The sequence below is a fragment of the Monodon monoceros genome, unplaced genomic scaffold, assembly GCF_005190385.1.
Source record: "Monodon monoceros isolate NGI ecotype Baffin Bay Population unplaced genomic scaffold, NGI_Narwhal_1 Super_Scaffold_19, whole genome shotgun sequence".
In the NCBI taxonomy this organism is placed as follows: Eukaryota; Metazoa; Chordata; class Mammalia; order Artiodactyla; family Monodontidae; genus Monodon; species Monodon monoceros.
Window position 1 is genome coordinate 49,448,653 of NW_021703775.1, and position 9,186 is coordinate 49,457,838.

At 49.5% G+C, this 9,186-nt stretch overlaps 1 protein-coding gene across 1 annotated transcript in view; it reads right to left on the minus strand.

Annotated features, from left to right (window-relative positions):
• MSH6 (mutS homolog 6) overlaps positions 1-7,406 on the minus strand; it is a 101,373-nt gene extending 93,967 nt beyond the window's left edge. The window contains exon 1 of the mRNA XM_029231546.1: positions 7,321-7,406. The gene's annotated coding sequence lies outside the window, so the exon portion shown is untranslated. The remainder of the gene's footprint in view (positions 1-7,320) is intronic.
• Between the last annotated feature and the right edge of the window lie 1,780 nt (positions 7,407-9,186).

Sequence of the window (9,186 nt, forward strand, 5' to 3'; positions counted from 1 at the left end):
GGGCAGTGCCTCTCGTTTCCGCCTCCTTCCTTCCTCCCTGTCTGCCTCCCACTGTCTCCACAGTGAACAGAACCAGCACCCAGGCATCCTTGACCAGGGTCCAAGGCACCTCGATCGACCTCGAGAGAAAAGCTGTCCCGCTCTTCCCGGTGCAATGCCGGCACAGCACTCTGATGGAGTCCACATGCAAATAAGAACACTTTTTTGTTTTGCATGTCTGGGTGCAGAAAATCCTCAGCATCTGGCCTCAGGAGCTGGGTGTCTGAGAAACAAAGATGTTCTCTGGGCTCTGGGATTGGGCGTTCTGGTGGTGGGTGGTCCTGCATCTCAGATAATTGACATCAGGGAGGCTTCTGGGAGGCAGGAACGAGAAGACAGGAGGCCCCTGCTGGGCAGCTCTGCCACATACTCAGCCTGGCTCAGCTCAGAGGGTCCCGTGCTTGGTGCCCGGCTCCTCTGGTGCAGAGTAACAGGGAGAGTCTGGGAGGTGGCCTGGAGAAGGACAGAGCTATTCTACCAGCGAGAGCCCAGCAGGCCAGGCCCGGGAGGATGCTGAGGGAGGAGATGGGCTTCCTGCCCTGGCCAGCTCACTCTGTCTGGTCTGGGAGCTGGACTTTGGGGATGAAAATAACGTATTTAGAGAACCAGATGGTTAGGACTGAGGAAGGTTAGGACTGAGCTCGGCCTGGCTGGCTGGCTGTGTGGAGAGGTACAGTGGCATTTAATCACGTCTAAGGGTACACAGAGGCTCAGCTTTCCAACAGTGAAGCCAGGCTTATTCCCTGTGAATAAGGGAAGGGGGTTTAAACTGCAACGTGATACATTTAAGTTAAACACAGGGGTAGCCTTTCTGCAGGGGCCATTTAACACAGTGCAGATTCTCCTCTGTAGTCTCACCCCCAAGCCAGGCTCACTTCTCATCCTGCCTCAGGCTAGAGTGCTCACCACCTTGGCCACTGATTCTCTAAATCCTACCCATCTGGAGGCTAAGTGTATGTACCCCTTCCTCCAAGAAGCTCTTGACAACAGGCACTGTTGGTTGTCTGTCATATCAGTTTAGATAAGGTTCTCTGAGAGCATCACCAACAATAAAATAAAGATGGTTGAAACCAACTAGAAATGTATTTTCCCCTCTCTCTCATTCAAGAAGTCAGTAGGTGGTGGTCTAGGGCTGACAGAGCACTCCGTGGTGCCCGGGGCTCAGCGTCCTTTTAGTTCTGGAATCTACCATCTTGAAGGTAGAGCCTATAGTGGTTTTCATGCTCAAGGCAAAAGGCCGGAGGGAGAGGACATTAAGGGAAGAGTACGTGCCAGCTGTCCTTTAAAGAAGGCTCTGGAAGCTGCCCTCAACTCCTTTGTTCACATCTTATTGACCAAAACTTAGTCACCTGGCCTCTCCTAGCTGCAAGGGAGGCTGGGAAGTGCATTCTGGATAGCCATGTGCCCAGCCAAAATCAGGGATCTGTCACCTCAGAAGAAGGGGAAGAGGGATACTGGGGACAAAAATTCTAGCAGAGATATAATTTGTCTGGATGTGGTTCCTTCTCCTATAGGACTCAGGAAGGATGCCAGCTCTGGAGCCCCTTGGCTCTCCCATCTGAAGTACATCACCCCACTCCTCTTTCCAGATCTCTTATATCCAGACTCAGACCCTTCTCGTCATCTCTGCAGCCACCACCCTGCTCCAAACCCCCAGCAACTCTCTACTGCAAACACATGAAATGTCATTAGTCATTAGTCATCCAGGAAAAATAATTAAAATCACGAGATACTACTATACTCACACTCAAATGTGAGTACTACTACACACACACTCAAATGGCTAAAACTAAAGACTGATAACACCAAGTGTTGACAAGTGAACTCTCATACATTGCTGGTGGGAATGCAAAATGCACAGCCACTTTGGAAACTAGAAACATTACGCATATACTTATCAACTCTATTGTATCAATAATAACTTCTCCCCCTGCTTCTACCCTTAGAATAGTCCAGACTATTCTTAATACAGAGTAATCCCTTTAGAACCAACATGTGATCACATTTCTCCCCTGCGCCTAACCTTTCACTCGTGTCTGTTGAAGAGCAAAACGGCTGCTAAGACCCCCAGGTGATTTGCCCCTCCTCCTCACCTCTGTGACCTACCACCTCCCACGCTCCTCCCCCAGCAAACTTCCAGCCTCACTGGAACCGAACAGAGAACTGAAATGGAGGCTCAGAGAGGATTACCTATACTGCTGCCTAGAGTAACTCCTTTTAAAAAGGGCCCTTCCCGTCTCACAACCCCTGGCCAAGAAAGTGCCCACTTTCTAAACTTGCTGTTTCTCAGAAATTCCACACCTGCCCTTGGCTCAGATCCTTCCATTCCTCCGTCCCAGAACATCTTCCCCAGGTATCTTCAGGGCTTGCTCCCTCACCTCCCTTTGACCTTGACTCAAGCATCCCCTTTAAAATTACAACCCTTCCTTACCCTGCCCACTGCTTGATCTGCCCCCTAGCCCCCCACAATGACGCTCACTGCCTTCTAACTGACTCTATAGTTTACTTATGTCTCTCTTCCGTCCAGGATGCAGGAATTTTTATCCGTCCATTTACTGCTATTTTCCTGGGGCCTGACACATGGAGCGCACTGGAGGCCCAGACATTTGTTTTTCTTGTATTTCTTCTTGTGTGTTTGCTCCCCCTTCTTCCCCAGGCCTGTGAGTTCCTCGAGGGCAGGGACCTTGTCTTGGCTTCCCTGGGCATCAAGATAGGCTTGAAGCATGCCGTGGGTACCCAGGAAGTGCTCAATTCAGGTTTTGTGGGAAGGTACGGCACGCCTTGTGATAGATGGACAGTTGCTCTTCGCTCTACGCCTTGGATACTTTAGCTGAGAAAGCCCCTGGATGCAGGACAGTGACATGAGTCATTTCAGAAGAAGAGGTTATTAAATGAAAGAGAAATTGAAAAGGAAAAGTCAATTGGGATCGGGAGACCACTGCTCTGTGACATCCATTTCTCCCTTAGCTGAAGTGGTTTTTGATTGGACTGGCCTCTCTCCGAGTTGGGGCAGAAGCTAATCAAAGGCCATTTTTCTTTCTTTGCAAGGAGCAGTGTTAATCAGAATAGTGAGAGCTGGGCCTTCAGGCTCTGCATTTATATAAAAGTGGCCTTGGTGATGAATGTGCACCAATTATCCTTACCAGAGTCCTTTTCAGGAAGAACGAGCTCAAGATTAGTGGTTAATGCGAATCCTGAATCCCAGGAACCCACCCTGAAGCCTGAGGAAATCATCCCAATACATCATTCTGGTACTGTGCTATTTCCAGCTCAAGGTTGTCTGCAAATGGGGCCTGCGCTTTCAAAATGGAAAGAAAATTAGAGAGTGGGCTCTTTTTGGAAGGGGTGGTGATACTGTTTTTAAAAGTTGTTAACCCGATGAGGGAGCACAGTGGGATAGAAAGAAAAAATCTCATGTTCCAGTGCAGAATCCTGCCCCTTATGGGCTGTGTGACCCACGCAAGCCACGTGGCTTCTGTGAATCTCAATTTCCTTGTCTCTAAATGGTGGCAATGATTTCTGCCTACCTTCTGGGACAATGGTGTCAATCAAATTAGACTGGAGACTTCCCTGATGGCACAGTGGTTTAGAATCCACCTGCCAATGCAGGGGACACGGGTTCGAGCCCTGGTCCGGGAAGATCTCACATGCCACAGAGCAGCTAAGCCCGTGCGCCATAACTACCGAGCCTGCACTCTAGAGCCTGCGAGCCACAACTACTGAATCCCGCGTGCCTAGAGCCCGTGCCCTGCAACAAGAGAAGCCACTGCAATGAGAAGCCCGCGCACCGCAACGAAGAGTAGCCCCCGCTCGCCACAACTAGAGAAGGCCCAGGCGCGGCAATCAAGACCCAATGCAACCAAAAAAAAAAAAAAAAAATTAGATTGTACCTGGGAAGGTACACAGAGAAAGTAGAGTCTACAAATGTGGGGTAGAGTATTATTTAGCAAAGCCATATATTGTGCCACTCCACACTCCAGGAGTCCCAGCCTGGTTGGGGAGAGGTCTCAGGACACAGAAAGGACAGTGTGAGCCCAAGCATGAATTGGGGTCACCCTGCCCAGGCTTTCTCTGCATTCTTGGGGGAGGGGCAGAGTTTACAATCGTGAGGCAGTGGCGGAGGTGGGTTAGCCTCTTACGGTCCTGGAGGCTGAAAGTCCAAGATGATCCTTTTAGGGCTAAAATGAAGATGTCAGCAGGTTTGGTTCCTTCCGGAGGCTCAAGGGGAGAATCTGTTTCCTGGCATCTTCCAGCTTCTGGAAGCTACTTGTACTCCTTGGCTCATGACCCCTTCCTTGCATTACTCTGACCTCTTGGTTCTGTCATCACATCTCTTCCACCTCTTCCATCATCATATCCCCCTCTGCCTTCCTCTTACATGGACACTTGTGATTGTATTCAGAGCACACTCAGATAATCCAGGATAATCTCCCCATCTCAAAATCTTTAAATCACACCTGCAAAGTCCCTCTGCCATTTAAAGTAATACATTCACAGATTTCAGGAATGAGGACATCTTTGGATATCTTTGGGGGCCATTTATCCGCTGACCACAGATCCCCTTCCTAGAAACAACCCATTTCTGGCCCTTCAAAATCTCAACAACTAGTTTAGGGGTCAGTGTATGTACAGACTCCACTTTGCAGTTGTGGGGCTGGGAGATGCTAGGCAGCTTATTTGAATGGGCTGAACTATCAAACTGGAGGGAAAGCTTCCCTCCAAACCCTGAGAACTGGTTGGGAGGAATGGGTTGAGGCATGGCCCAAAGAAGGGTGTATCCCAGCTGCTGATCCAGGTGCCAGGAGGTAACTTGCAAGGTCAGAGGTCACATCTCCTCCTGAAGTGTCTTCCCCACTCTCACCACTCACCCCTGCTCTATGGAGGACCTGTTTTGCTGTGTGACCTTGGACAAGTCACTAAACCTCACGAGTCTGTTGTCAATTCTGAAAAATGGAGCCTGGACCACATCACCTCTCAAGAGCCCTTTTAGCTCCAGGGCTTTAGGAACATCACACATGGTCCAGTCCTGGGATTATGGCAGATGAGGAGAGGACCCTGCCACAGTGTGACAGACCCTGATCTCAAGAGCAGAAGCTACCAGTCTGGCTTGGGCTGGCTCTGATTTCAGAGCTGGAAGCAGACATCAGCCTTAGAAGTCGCAGGAATCAGGAAACCCAGACTCTAGACTCGGGTCCACTCCTGTTTTGTGATCTTGTGAAAGTTGCTTTTAACATCCTAGAGTGTCATTTTTTTCCCCCAAGCATAAAATAGGAATAAAGAATATTTTTCTCACCTATCCCCTAGAAGACACTTCTAGGGGATAGGAAGTTGGAAAAAGCAAGCGTATCATGGTGTCAAAGACAAAAACTGGACCTGTAAGGAGATTAGCTTATCCAGGATATTGCAATAAGTTAGCGCCTCCCAGATGCGAAGATCAGAGTGTCTCAGTGGTTTGCCTTAGACTTTGATAGGGAGGCGTTACAAGTGAGGTGATTACAAGTTGTAACTATGAGTTAAAGGTGGGGTGATTTACAGTTAGATTTGTGTTTGTAATCAGTAGAAGTATCGATTAGCTGAACAGGTAATGCTCATCTGTGTCTAGCTAGTTTCAGGGGGACAAACAGTTCTAATCTTAGCAGATTATTCTGAGATAAAGAGCTTGGAAGTTGGTGAGGGGCAAAAGGGAAAAGGTCTGTCTGTGTTTGACCCTTACCAGGGCTCTAAGGTAAGGGTAGAGTCCTTTGTGGGGCATTCAAGGCCCTTTACCATCTGGTCATGCTCTGTATTTCTAGGCTCACCTCCCCCCTCCTCTTCCCCACATACACACACATACTCCAGAGTCCCAACCCCAAACAATGACCATTCCCCACATCAGATGTGTTTTCTGTTCCTTTCTTTGCCTGGAATAATGACTCATTCTTTGAGACTCAGTTCAAGTGACCCCAGCTCTGAGAAGCCAGGCTGAGTTTGGGGATCCCTCCTCTGTGCTCCCAGGCAACTTGCTCTGTGCACCCACTAGACCACATTAAAGGATGTTTCTTGTCTATTGGTCTCCCCAGCCAGAGGCAAGCTCCTAGAAGGTGGGGCTGGATCTCACTGTGATTCCTGCAACCTCCATCAAGACTGATTTCCCATAGGTGTTCTTGACAGGGACAGGGTAAAGAGACAAAGTAGGTGATTAAATGGTTAATCCCACTAAGGGATTATAAGTAGAGAGAAAAGTATGGGAGTCCCCTGGAAGTTAACAATCACTCAAAAAAGCGGGCTTGCTCAACAGCTAAACCAAGCGGGCTTGCTTAGCAACAAAACCGCCAATAGAAGCATGAGACATGCCCCAAAACAAAACAATGGTGGAATGAGACCCACATCCTGCCCAATGAGGTAAGTTAATGATTCCTAGGACATGCTTCTCTGCATGCACTAAAAACAAAAATATAAGGAAAAGATAACATTATACTGAAACCTGAGATGATTTACCATATTTTAATATATGTTACCACCTTTTTGTTCATTTCCATAGTACCATGACAGGGCCATATAGGGTCAAAAACTCCCCCTCCCGATGTGTAGGAGGAGTTAATGATGGCAGAGTAAAAGAACGAGGAAGAAGGTGGTCTTCTCCCCCTCCCCACGTTCCTTTGATTATGAAACTGTAGCCCACTAAGTTCTCAGGGTGGCACTCCCTTGCCTGCCCACTTGTATCTCTCACAAGCATCCTGTACTAATAAATCACGTCTTGCCTGTGGCTTTGCTTCTCGAGGAATACTTTCTGTGCTGAGACAAAAGAACCTGAGCTTTATTAAGTCCTGAGATGAGTTCTGCAGTTTCCGACCAGGTGAGCGGTTTTAATTAAAAAGACAGTGGGTTTGGGTCCCATCCCCTGGGTTCAAGTCCCAGTCTGAGATGTGGCTGGGCTTGAGTTTCATCTGAGGAGAAGGGCGGTTTCGTTCTCGGTGGAAAGAAGCAATGAAAGGAGGGAGGGAAGGAGGCACACAGACCCGAAGAACCTTCTGCCACACTGATGACAGCATGTGCCTCCACGTGCAGTGTCGCCTCATGCTTAAAAGCCAAGTAGACACCCCTTAGCCTGGCACTGAAACAACTCCAGAAGGTAACCGTCACCCTCCCCTCCCCCTCCTCACCACCACAAACTGGCACCTTGGGCCACATTGCTCTTTCTCAGCCCTGAACACAAAGTGCTTGCCCACCGCTTTGCCTTTACTCCACAGTTCCCCCCCTGCGCCCCCCCCCCCCATTGCCGTGTACGCAGGCTCCACCCACCTGCAACCTCCGGGATCAGCTGGCTTCTGCTCACCTTGACATCAGTCTCAACACTGAAGGAATCCTCAGTCTGGCATCCAATGTAACTGAAAGACAGTATAAATCTTTACTACAGTCATCTGATAAGATACCAAAGGCAGATTATAATAACAGCAGAGAGGACGGCTTGATGACACCGTCCACCATGGCTCAGCCCTGCTCCTTCACACTCTCAACCAGCTTACTTCCTGCCCTTTCCAATATAAACCACATCCAGCCACTCTTCAAGTGTCCACTTCTTCTTTATTCCAATTTATACCATAAAAGCCCAGACACCTAGGTAGGAGGTGGAGCTAAGTCTGTCTTCCCTTAGGTACCATTTCCCCACCCTCTGGGAGGTCTGTCCCCTGTCCTCCAGTGCCCTGCTCCCCAGGAGAGGTACTCCACCCTGGCTGCACGCTGGGACCCCCCCCGGGTTCTACTCCAGGGTCCCTAGTGGTTTGTCTGGGGTCTAGGCTGCTGATCTAGGCTGGGGTCTAGGCTGCACAGCCGATGCTGGAGAGGGTCCCTATTCTCCCTGTCTTGTGAGGATGTCTTTTGCTGCTGAGTGTCTGTCTGTCTGTCTTTCCTCACTAGACTGCACGTACTTCCAGGCAGGTTTGATTTTCATTTACCTTTGAAACTGTTGGGGAGGAAGACAGTTTCCTCTACCCTTAGAAGTTCTGGCTAGTCTAAGAATTAACTTGATACGAGACAGATTAACAGGAGAAAAATCAAACAAAAGTTTAATAACACGTATACATGGGAGAGACCCAGGAAAACTAAGTAACTTGCTGAAACCCTCACCTCAAATACCATCTTCAGCTAAAGACAAAAGAGGATGTTGGGGGTAGTGATTTGAAACCTCAAAGGGGAGGAAGGCAACTGACATAAAGAGGGAAAGCAAGTGTTTGGTAAACAAATGTTTGCTGGGTCCTGCAGAGACAACAGGACACAGAGAGGAATTCTAACAGACAGATTTGCTGGGTTCCTCCCTGTCTACACACCTAGTTCATACCCTAGTCATCCATGGGGACAGCTCCCTTCCTGCAACAGGTACATTCTTTAGACAGTTAGGGGGAAGGTCGAAGGTTCTTCCTGGGTCTTTTGGGCCTTGAAGTAATCAGCCTAAATCGATCCTCATGCCAAAGGGAAACATTTTGGGGTGGCAAATTTTGTTCCCCTACAAACACCATCCCCACCCCCAAAGCCCAGCACCTGGTTTGGTCTTACAGACCTTTGGTGCCAGAAGAGAACTTAGGGGTGACCAAAGGCAAAGCTCTCATTTTGCAGGGCTCAACTGAGGCATAGAAAAGTTCAGCGATGCGCTAGTGGTCACACAGGTGTCCTGGCTCCTGGAGCCCCAGGATTCATTCAGAGCCTCCTTCCCTAACCAACCCCCAGGGACCACATCCAGGCAGACCCCCTGGGGCACCGCAGCCTGCAGAACTCCAGTAGCCAGCGGATGGAGGAAATCCCTGCCCCATAGCCTGTGAAGACCATTTCTAGGCTAGGCTTGCAGGTTCTTCGATTTTTTCCACAGCTCGTGGAAGCCACAGCAATGCCCCAAGAGTCACAAAGGGCCTTTTTCCCAAGATCTATGTCTTCTACCAGCAGTGCCAGCCACAGACATCGCTCTTAGCATGGGCGCTAGGGACCCAGGGGCCCGGAAGGAAAGGAAGGGACCCAGGTGGTCTCGCCTGGACCAGCTGCTGGCCCCCTACCTGACGTGGCAGCTTAGTGAGGAGACTCTGCTGGGAGAGGGGAAGTGTGGGCCTCCCAACCAGGAGGGGACCCCTGAGAGGGCTGCAAGATCCAGGCCCTTGAGGGCAGAGGTATCATAAGTTG